The following is an 11,360-nucleotide window of genomic DNA, read 5'->3' on the forward strand; positions in this document are numbered from 1 at the left end:
CTGTACAATCTCACTAACATGTAGGATCTACAAAAACTCTACTTATAGAAAAGAGACCAGAATGGTGGTTGCCAAATGTGTAGGGGGGTGGAGGGACGTGGCAGGGTTTGGGGGGGGCGATGAAATGGTGAAGGTGTTCAAAAGGTACAAACTTCTATTTATAAGATGAAGATCTTGGGGGTCAAATGTACAGCATGGTAAATATAGTCAACGACACTGTATTATGTACTTGAAAGTTGTTAAGAGAATAGATCTTAAATGTTCTCACTACCAAAAAAAAAAAAAAAAGGAAATTATTTGAGGTGATGAAGGTGTAGACTAGCACTACTGTGGTGATCATTTCACAGTTTATAAAGATATCAAATCATCGAGTCGCACACCTCAAACTTAGACAAGGATGTACGTCAACTATACCTCGATAAACCTGGAACAATTAATCTAATTTTAAACAGAAGAGAAAATCGTCACATAAATCTCAACTGAGGGATGGCCTACAGCATGCCTGACCGTTATTCCTCAAGGCCACCAAAAACCAGGAAAGTCTAAGAAATTGTCACAACCAAAGGAACCTGAGGAGACAGGATAACTAAATGTGATGTGGAACCCTCAGTGGGATCCCGGAACGTAAAAAAGGACATTAGGCAAAAACTAAGGAAATCTGAAAAAAAAAAAAAAAATGTAGACACTAGCTAATAATAATATTTTGCTATTAGGTCATTAATTGTGACAAACATACCGTACTAATAATGTCTGATGCTAATAATAGGCAAAGCGGGGTGCGAGGGGACTCTGCACCACATCACGGCTTTTCTGTCATTCTAAAACTATTCTGAGATTAAAAGTGCATTTAAATCAACAAGCTGAGGAAAATGTTAACGATGGAAGTGAGAGGTGGCAGATCCACCAGTGTGCGCTGCAGAATTCCTTCGACTTTGTTGTGTGTTTGAAAATTATTCGGAATTAAGAAAAATTAAGTCCGTAAGCGTTTCGTTTAAACTGCGGGGTAGGAAGGTCCTGAGATACTCCAGCAGCTAGTAAGCAGAAGACTGTAAATTAAAATGAACTGTTTGGCACCGATAAGGATGTGCCAATTGCCTCTGAGGCCGTCCTCGCTTGGCAAGCTGCGTTTGGTGCTTTGTTATTACTCGATTAAAAGAATTCGTAAGAATTTAGTAATTTCACTATCAGCTTTGGTTCCCGCAACCCTGGTTTCCCCCTTGAGATTTTAAGATTCTTAATCACAATTTCTCCTAAATGCCCCACGGTAGGAGAGATGCCATATGTATTTTACATATTTCCACAGATGGCCTATTATTCTACTTCGTAGGAAAAAACAAAACAAAAAACAAAAAAACTGGGGCTATCAGGCATAACTCCCCCACTTCCTGTCTTACCTACAAATCTATGTATAACCTTCTCATCCTCGCCCCTTCCTTCCAGACTCAGAGAGCTTAGTCAGGGCTGACTCCTTACTCTGACCTTTACCCCGCCCTTCCTAATTCTTCCAAAACATTCATGTTTTCTCATCAATTATTTCCTCGCTTTCCCAAATCTTCTCCTCCGACTCCTTTACCCAGCCCCCAAGGCCTGTGATTGCAAACCATGTCCTCCAAAAGCAACCCAAACCAACGACCGCAAAGTGTTCTCTCTCTGGCTCTGTTCTCTTTTCCCTGTGGCTCTCTGGAAGATAGTCCCTGCTTGCCTTTGCACTCTCACTCACTCCTAGGGCCTAACCCTGAGTGTGGCCCTCGGACGAGCTCCCCGGTGACTTCCCCGAGGCCCACACCAGCAGCCTTGACTTGGCGCAGCAGGTAACTCTCATGACCAACTGGCTTCCAGGGCACTCCCCTCCCCCGCTCTCACCCATGTAGCTGATCCTTGTCAGCCTCGTTGGTGGTTCCTCTTTCTCTGGTCACCCTAATTCATAACAGAGCTCTGTCCTTGACGTCCTTATCATGCCCTAACACATGCTTCCTGCATGATCCCACTCCTCCCAAGGCCTCCATCACCCTGATGACTCCCAGATCTGTACTTCCCCATGGAATTCCAAGAGCTGACGTGTAACCTATTCTGAGGATCAACTATTCATTAGGCACTGTTTAAGCGTTTTACGTATATTGAATCATCAGATCTTTACAACAACCCTAAGAAGATGGTACTATTGTTATCATCCCAAACAACATGCCCAAGTTTGCACAGCCTGAAGTCAGGATTCGAACCCTGACCCGTGCTCTAAGCACCACACTATGCTCCTGGAGGACATCTCCACCTGGAGGTTCTTCGTCCACTTGAAACTCAACATGCCCCAAATGGAACTTACACTCTTTTCCTCCAAATTGTTCCCCAGGCTTGGCGGGGCCTGAAGCTTCTAGAATGAGGCAGGGAGGGGGTTCTTTAAGAAAAATAAAAGAGTGAATACAAAATCAGTTTCAGGGTCTTGAAAGTGGCCCGTGAAAGTGAGGGGTCCCGACACATAAACACGAGCGTCACCCCACCCCGCACATTGTATATTTCAGTGACTAGCATCTAGTCACTGACCAGAGACCTGGGAGCCTTCCTCTCCCTCCATTCCCCCCTTTCATTCCTCATCCATAAGGATTCAAGGGTGCCATTCTCTCGGGGTCTCTTCTAGCCCCTCGTATCAACCATCTTTACATGGCTCAGGCCCTCGGCATCTCTTACCTGAACCATCACCTTTCCTGCTTTGGCCTAGACTTTCCCCCAACACATTCTCTGTGCTGCAGCAGGTGACGATCACAAACACACATCTCATCAACCCTTCTGTGGTTCCCCCTTGTCTTCTGGCTAAGGTCTAAATTCCTTGGCCTAGCATTACCCAACTCTCTGGTCTTGCCAGGTTACTTCTCACTGTGCTTCCCTTTTGAATAGGAAGTACCTATTCTTGTGTATTACCATCAAGCACCAATTCTAGAGTAACCAGATACCAAACACTGGCGCTGTGGCAGCAAACAACACAGGAACCTGCATCCTCCATGTTCTACCACGCCGAACAGCTTACAGTTTTGAGACTATGTAAACACTGTTCAGCCTCTGCCTTTTCCTGGGGTCCAGGGAAGGCTCTTAAATTCATTGATCACCTGACTAATCTCCATTTATCCCTCATGGTTCAAAGTATCACCTCCTTAGAGAACATTTCCAGATTAACATCCACCAGCAAAAATGAATCCCTCCCTCCTTTCTACTCCAGACGTGCTTCTTTCTACTAGAAAATACTCTGCCTAGTCACGTCTACCTGACTATGAGATCTCCCTTACTTCACAGTGAACTCTTTGAGCAAAGAAACAGCATTTTATTCATCTCTACATCTCCACTTGGACCTGGCACATGGTAAACACTACCCACCCATCCATCCACCTATCCATTCATCCATCCATCCACTCATCTATCCAACGAATATTTCTAAATGTCTTCAGTGCACCGGCCATTTGTCCAGGCTCTGTGGATGCAGCGGAATAAAACAGATGAGGGCCATGTTCTCATTACTGCTATATTCCAGTGGGGGCATAGACAATAGAGAGAAAAGAAGGAAATGGGCAAGATAGGTGAGTGAGACGTACTGTAAAGTAAATGAACCAGAGTCATGTCGTAAGAGGATGCCAATTAGAAGAAATGGTCAGGTCACCTTACAAGAAGGTAGCATTTGCGATGAACCCAAAAGGCAAGAAAGGAACAGCCCAGACAGAGGGGCAGGAACGCCGAATGTGGGAATGAGCTTTGAGCATTTGCGAAAGAGAAAAATCAGCGTAAGGTAGGGGAGAGGTGGGAGGTGAGATCGGGACGGTCCAGGAAGAGGGGATTATGCAGTGTCCTGCGGGCCGTGGAACGAAGTCTGGACGTCCTCCGAAGTGAATTAGAGGCATAAGGAATCGCCTAGGGAATGAGGGGCCGAGTGAATAAACGAGGTGTGTGTGCATCGTTTTGAGTTTAGTTTGCCTGTGCCTGTGTGTTGAGCCCTCGGCACCACCTTTACTGTGTCAGGTAAGACCATCTTTGCCTTGAGCAACAGGTACATTATTTTTGTACAAACTGAGGTGGCCACGTTGGCCCCAGTCCCCATCTCAGAATCAGGGCAGAAGGACAGAGAGCAGGCTTACTTGGAAACAGTCCAGGTAGCCTTTACCTCCTGGTCCAGGACTGAGTCCCCTGCAATCCCTCAGGACTCCTGGGTGGAGAGTGAGCTCATAGACCGGGGGCGGAGGTCACAGCAAGAGAGTCAAATGGTGCGAGAACTTGGAAAACACAGAAGCTTGGCAACGGATCAGATTCTGAACACTTTCTTCTAGCTTTTATCTCCACGTGTGTGACCTTGGACAAGTCGCTTCACCTCTCAGCCTCAGTTTCCCCATCATGACATGGGGGCCCAAGTACCTCCGTCATTGAATTTTGGGGAAAGAATAAATAAGACAGCTTGCTGAGACGATAGGTTTCGACAGACCTTATTCATGATCTCTTTGGTGCCTTAAACAAACAATGGCCTTGTTGCCTAAAGGTTAGGTTGTATTGTGAGAGATCATCTTTGTCCTCCGCTCTCTTTCTACCAAAGGGAGAAAAGGGCAAAAAGCATGTAGCGAATCTCAGTTCCCCATTTCGTTTATATCCGAGTTGATATTTCCCGTTTGTGACAATTAAAAACAAAAATGCAAAACAAAAATGGAAACTGTTTCACTTCTTGTTCCCTGGAGATCCAGCCTGACAGGCCCAGTCGTGACCCCCACAGAGCTGCATCTGAAAACAAGCAGCAGCAGCAGCAGCGTGCAGGGACTCTGCGGCCTCGCTCCAAGGCCTCGGAAACCCAGGAGGATGGAGAGCTGCAGAGACGCTGCGGCCTCGCTCCAAGGCCTCGGAAACCCAGGAGGATGGAGAGGTGCAGAGATGCTGCGGCCTCGCTCCAAGGCCTCGGAAACCCAGGAGGATGGAGAGCTGCAAACGCCAGGATCACCAGGCTGTAGACCAAGCGCCCGGGGCCTCCAGGATGGAGCCTGGAATAATACCCTTTCCTTTCTAGACCTCTAGCGGGAGCAGGTCATTCGGCCTCGCGTGGCTGAATTATATTGTGTTCTTTTTTATTTCTTTTTTCGTCTCCTTTAAGAACCGTCCAAAGAGATTTTCGGTCACACCAGACCATCCAGGAGGGAGAACTGATGATTTGGAAGTGAGTGTTCCAGAGTGTCTGGGAAAGCTCAGCTCAGAAACTAGCTGTGTTTTACTAGGAAGCTGACCGAGAAGGGAACGCACAGACACAGGACCATGCTGAGTCCAGGGGCTGGATTCCCCAAGCGCAGTGCCAGGAGCCCAGGGTGGCCTCCCTTCTTCCAGCCTGGCTGCGACATCTCAGATTCCTCCACTCCCAAGGTGTGGTACCACCCAGGGTTTCCACTGAGATAACCTGAGACGCTGCTCCCGGGCCCTCAGATTAGCTGGGGTTTTACTGTGTTTACCCCGGCAGAGGGCAGAGTAGCATCGTTCTCTTCTCTCCCCTGCCTGCCTCCCGGTCCATAGCTTCAGGAAAAACTCTTTAGAGATAATGACACTCGCCTCCAGGGGAGGCGAAGCTGAAAGCCTGATTAGCTTCTGAGCCCTCTGCTGGCCCAGGTGTTACAAAGATCCTCATGTTACCGCTTTGAACACCAGCGCTGCGGATGGTGCCAGGAGATGCAGGCAATGTGCACAGGGCTGGAGCCTCTTGCACTGGGCTGTCCCCATCCCTCCCATGGTGAGGCTGGGAAAAGGGCCTGAGGCCCTTCTGAACCCGAAATCAACACTGCCAGTTCCAGCTAAGGTTACAGCAACAAGGTACCACCTTTCCTGTCTTAGTAGAGCGGGACCCAGGTGTTGCTCATGGGGCGGACCCTAAAACTGAAAAGAACAAGGATCGAGTGATGGTGTTCGCTGCCCAGGAAATGTGCTGTTTCTCTGGGAACCTGCAGAAGCCCACCTGCACCTGGCGCAGAAAGCTGAGTCAGCAGAGCAGCGGGTTTGGACACGGAGGCCAGGTCGGTTCCGTCTGCGGGTGGCAACATGAAGAGTGTGTCTCTGGCAACATGAAGAGTGTGTCTCTTTCCGGTTAAAAAGTTCTGCTTTGCAGAAACACAGCAATTTATGATCCTGCCCTTCCCAGCTGGGGGTGATGTTTATTTACACTTAGGAGCATGAGGAGAAAGTCTTAGCTGTGAGTTTCCGGGACCGGGGAAAATTAAAGTGATACATAAAAGGTGTATGGTTGAGGTGCTGAGCTGGTGCTGGGCCTGGCCGAGGTGGTGGAGCTCTGGGTGCAGGCGCTTGGGGAAGGGAGTGCAGGAAAGGAGGGGTCTTGGGTCCCTCCTGGCTTCAGGGATTAACCTACTCAGATGTCCCCAAGCCTAGGAACAGAGACAGAAGCACAGAGGGACAGGGAGAGGCAGAACAAGACACACGCGCACACACACACAGAGAGACACTGGAGGGGAGACAGACCCCAGATCAAGATGGTAAAGGGATAGAAAGAAGTGGGACAGTTCTCGAATATTTTTCAAAATCATAAGATTTGAAGGGATGAAAAAGGGTTTAAGATTTCTTCATTGCACATTGCCATTTTGGAGGAATTTCTGCTTATTTACTACTAAATGAAAGAGCCCCCACAGTGGGTGACTAGCAACCAGGGCTGGTTCCAGAAGATCCAGGGCCAGCTGAGCAGCACGGTTCCAGTCGGGCCTTTGCTCGCAAACTGCAGGGCGTCTTCCACAGTGCAGGGTCATTGAGGTGGGTTGTGGCCCAGACACTGAAGCTTGTCCTGGAGGCCCTGGGCATGGGTTGATTTGTCTGGGGTGCCTCGTATCCCCTTGTTCCATGAATATCTCTCTCCTACTGCTGCCCCCAAGCTAGACATGGCATCTTAGAGCAGGGAGTGTGGACCTGGGATCATACAGCCCCCCCATTGGAACCCTCATGAGAGGCATGTCTGAGCTAAATTTCCTAACGTCCCAGAGCCTCAGTTTTCCCATCTGGACAATGGGGATATTAAAATCTCACAGGATTATTGTAAGAATTGTTAATGATATTCCTATACTATTAAATAGGGAAACAAGTAATGGTTTCTGCTCATCACTGACGCATAGTGAGCACTGCCCTGGGCCCATGGTCTATGGTTTCCATTCATGATCCCGGTTGGTCCTCATGTTATCCACCAGGCGAGGACCACAAACACCCACACTTTTTGTTTTGAGATGACACTCAGAAAGGCAAAGCTGAACACTGCTGACAGGGTGGCGCCAAAGCCCTTTCCTATTAACGGCCAATACATCTCAGGTGACAAAGAAACAGGAGGTTCTTTTCCTCCCCCAACCTGCCAATGTTTGGGTCTTCTGTCTGAACAGGCCCTGTTGCCTGCAGGCGGAGCCCAGCCCTGCAGAGCCGCAGAGCCCCAAAGCAGCAGCTTGGCCCTAGTGGCAGGTGGGAGGCAACCGAATCCAGACTCCATCCGCTGACCGAGGCATCTTGGGCAAAGCCATTTCATCTGTCGGAGATTTCTGATTCCTCTAATGGAGATGGAGGTGACGCTATGGAGCCTCCTACCCACCCAGGCTGTTGCGAGGCCCCACGGGGAGCAGGTGTTATTAGTCCAGAGAGAAGCCATAGCTCACAGGAGGGCAGAACTCTCTTCCTCTCTCTCAGCCCCACCAGGATCCTTATCTTGATTTGTGGACCCAGAGGGCTGTGGTTGAACCCAGACTTTGGCGGGGGGAGGAGAGGGACCACACAGTCCCAATTTGGGACACAGTTCCCCATTCCATTGGAAAAGCAGTTAGATTTCAGGATAAAGTACATAAGTTGAGGGCTCAAACACATGGGACTTCAAATCCCTTTCCTGTCATTTACTGTGTGACCTTGGCTTGCCCTTGAGCCTTCGCTTCCTGATCTGTAAAATGGCAATCAAGCCAAAGTGGATGTAATGAGATAGTTCAGTAAGCTGCTGGCCGAGCCTCCGAACTGCAAACGCTTATCCATGCCGCGGCTGCTGCTCCTGCAGCTTTGCAGAGCCCACCGGTTGTGCTGTCTGGCATCCAGACCCCACCTCACCTGGGGCCTCCCCTGCCACTGCCACCCGCAACCAAGTGCGAGTGCCACTGGCAGGGTGCACGAAAGAGCATTTGAAAAATGAAGGCTCTACGCTGCTCGTGGGTTTTCTATTTAAATTTACTGAGCCCCTAATTATCATCACAGCAAGAAAGAAATGACTGAGGACCAGCAGGGGATGTCAAGGAGCAATTAGTTGGCAATTTTCTTTTTTTCCAGTGGAAGCGAAGGGGGGGTGGAGGAGCCAGACACAGGAAAGGGCTCAGATTCCGACTCCTCCCCTTTATCTGGGCGTAATGTTCTCAGCCTTGTCACAGGGTTGGGTGGCTGCCTCGGAGCCCACTCAGCACTTCCCCAGGAGGGTGGACCATGGGGTGGTGCTTGAGGGCCACTGGCGTGGGGAGCCATCAGTAGGTGACCGGGGGACTTACCCATAGACTGGCAAATTCTTTGGCATTTCCCTCTTTCTCGTAAAGCCAAAATAGGACCTGCTCTCCCCTCTGTCCTGGTTAACAGATAATCCTAGAGAACATCCTTATTCAGTGGGTCTTCCTCCCGCCCCAAATTTCTACAAGTAGAAAGAACACTTGCACAGAATTATCCAGGGTGTTTGTTACTGCAGACCTACAGAATCAGCCACTGCCACCGGGGGTGGGTGCTGCCATCTGCAGGGTAGGCGCCTGGGAGAGTCTGACGGACAAGAAGACAGAGGCCCGAGATGGACTGTAAACTCCTTGAATCCATCCTGTTTCCTCAGGGCAGCAAGATGTAGGGCTGGGCCTCAGGTCCCACACTCCGAGACTGATCTTGAGCAGCTCAGCTCATCACCTCTCGGGTGCCTGTGGGCCTAGGCTTCGGAAGTCAGTGTCGCGTGCAGAAAAAGATGGCTAGAGACTTGCCTTGCCCTCATGAAATGACCCAAAAGAATACACTGTTGTTTGCAGAGTATCTGACCCAGAAGGACTCTAAGTAAGAAATTCCTGAGCGTTAGGAGCAAAGCTGTAGAGTCAGATGGCCTGGGCTTGAAAATCTGCTTCTACATACTCACACGCACTCATACTCACACGCACACACATGCACGAACGCACACGCACATGCACGAACACACACACACACACACACACACAGTTCTACATACTCACACGCACGCACACTCACACGCACGCGCATGCACGCACATGCACGCACGCACACGCACATGCACGAACACACGCGCACGCACACACACACGCACACATGTGCATGTGTGAGCATGCGCACTTCCTCCCGCTCGTCGCACGCGTGCACATGCGCACTCGGTACCTCAGAGCGCCCGGCACATACGAACTGCTAATTAGCTGCGGCGTTGAAGGCTTACTGCGTACCAAGCACTGTGCTGGGTGCCTTAGCTGGGTTTTCTCGTTTAATCCTCACCACCATGTCCGGTAAGTATTTTTTGTCCTGGTTTACAGAAGAGGGAACTGAGATGCAAAGAAATGAAGTACCTGGTGCAAGGTTAAAGAAACAATAGGGTTGCTTTATTCATAAGATATTGACCGCTCTCTGTGTGCCAGGCTCTATTCTAGGCATTGAGGACTTTGCGGTACACTTGATAGACAGTGTGCCTGGTCTCCTGGCGGTCACGTCCTGTTGGGGGAGATTTGGAAACAAAACTGTCTGACTCCCGAGCCCACAAGTCTGACCGCCATCTGTGTTGCCGCCTTGATAGGTGATGGATCTTACCGTCAAGCACACAGCCGGGCCTGTCTCATCTTCAGTCCTTGTGTCTGGGTTCCTGGGACTCTGTAGTTGGTGGGACTTGCTGAAAAGAGCTGTGATGGGGGAGCAGGTTGAAGGTGGGGGTTGCAGGGGCTCCCAAACTATAAGTAGAAATAGCACTAATGTTACAGTCAAATCTAGCCTTTGCTGTGATTCTCAAAAACATTTCTCAGAGTCCGTTGAGACATCCCTGTCACTCGGAGGGAGGGCTGCCTCTCCCAGGCCCCCTGACCCATATGCTTTCTGGGGCAGAAGGGAGGCCACACCTGGGCAGGTGGGATGCAGGTGGGGAGTGGGAACTTGGGCTCTCTCTGGTGAGACAGTGGCAGACAGTGCAGAAGACACCTGCATCCTGGGCACAGAGCAGCCTCTGCACGACTTTCTCCCCATCAAGAAGGAGGTAATGGGGCTGAATGAGTCCTGGTCAAGAACGGCCCCTGTGGAGGCTGTCACCACGGGCAGCAACAGCTCCCCGTCAGAGCTATCTGGAATGCTCACTCTGCCAAAGTCCCCTGAATGTCCGCCCAGCTGTACACGTGCAGATCCCTGGGGTCTGGCCCTCTGTAGCCCCCCTCAGCCTCCTCGCCATCCCTCTTTTGGCCACACCAAGCATACACTGCTTTTTTTGTTGGGCACATTGGGTTGGGCTTGCCCCCGAGCCCTGCCTGCTCACCCCTGGCTGAGGGCGGGCATGGGTCAGGACAGAGATTGGTCCTGAGTCCCATTTTCAGGCTCGGCTTAACCACCTGGAAGCCACCCCATAGTATTTTCGGAGCCACTTAGCATCCTAACGATTAGCAAACTATTGCAGCCAGATGCCTGGGCTCTGCTGAGTCAGCAAAGGGTCCCAACAGCAGTGGGAATGAGACTGTGGCCAATGTCACTTTGAACAAGTCGCGTGACCTCTCAGGGCTGCAGTCTCCTTGTCTGAAAATTGAGACAAAATGCTGAGGTTGAAAGGGACAAAAGAGGGAAAAGCACTTTGGAAAGTGTAGTGCACAAGCTCGTATTAGTATTTTTATTACGTTTGAAACCCGGAAGTCAGCTGAGATGCCTTATTCTTTAAGACATTTGAGACATTTTGCCAGAATGTCCTCCCGCCACATAGGGGCTCCTTCCTCTCTCAGTCTTTTCCCCATCTACATGGCAGGGTCTTAAATGATGTGGGGACTGGGGGATGATGAGTAGGGCAGGGTTTTGCCCAGTCACCTGGCCCTCTGAGCATCCGCTTCCACTGAATTAGGCCCGATTAAGGACCTGCTTGTTTTTCTATGTGCCTTGGTCCTGTTCTCATCAAATCTATGCGAATTTGTAATTCAATCCCTTCTTTTAATTTTCACTTTTTAAAACTCAGCCAAGCCCCTTGTGTGTAGCCAACTTCATGGGAGATTAGAGAAGACAGAGGATTTTACTTCATAGCCATACAGACAACGTAAAGTCGAATGCAGACATGCGTCTTGCTAAGTCCTCTGGCTTTTTTCCATATCTTGAGGCCAGCCTCCCTCTTTCCTAAGCCCTCTTTCTCAGTC

The sequence above is a fragment of the Pteropus alecto genome, unplaced genomic scaffold (assembly GCF_000325575.1).
Source record: "Pteropus alecto unplaced genomic scaffold, ASM32557v1 scaffold40, whole genome shotgun sequence".
Taxonomy (NCBI): Eukaryota; Metazoa; Chordata; class Mammalia; order Chiroptera; family Pteropodidae; genus Pteropus; species Pteropus alecto.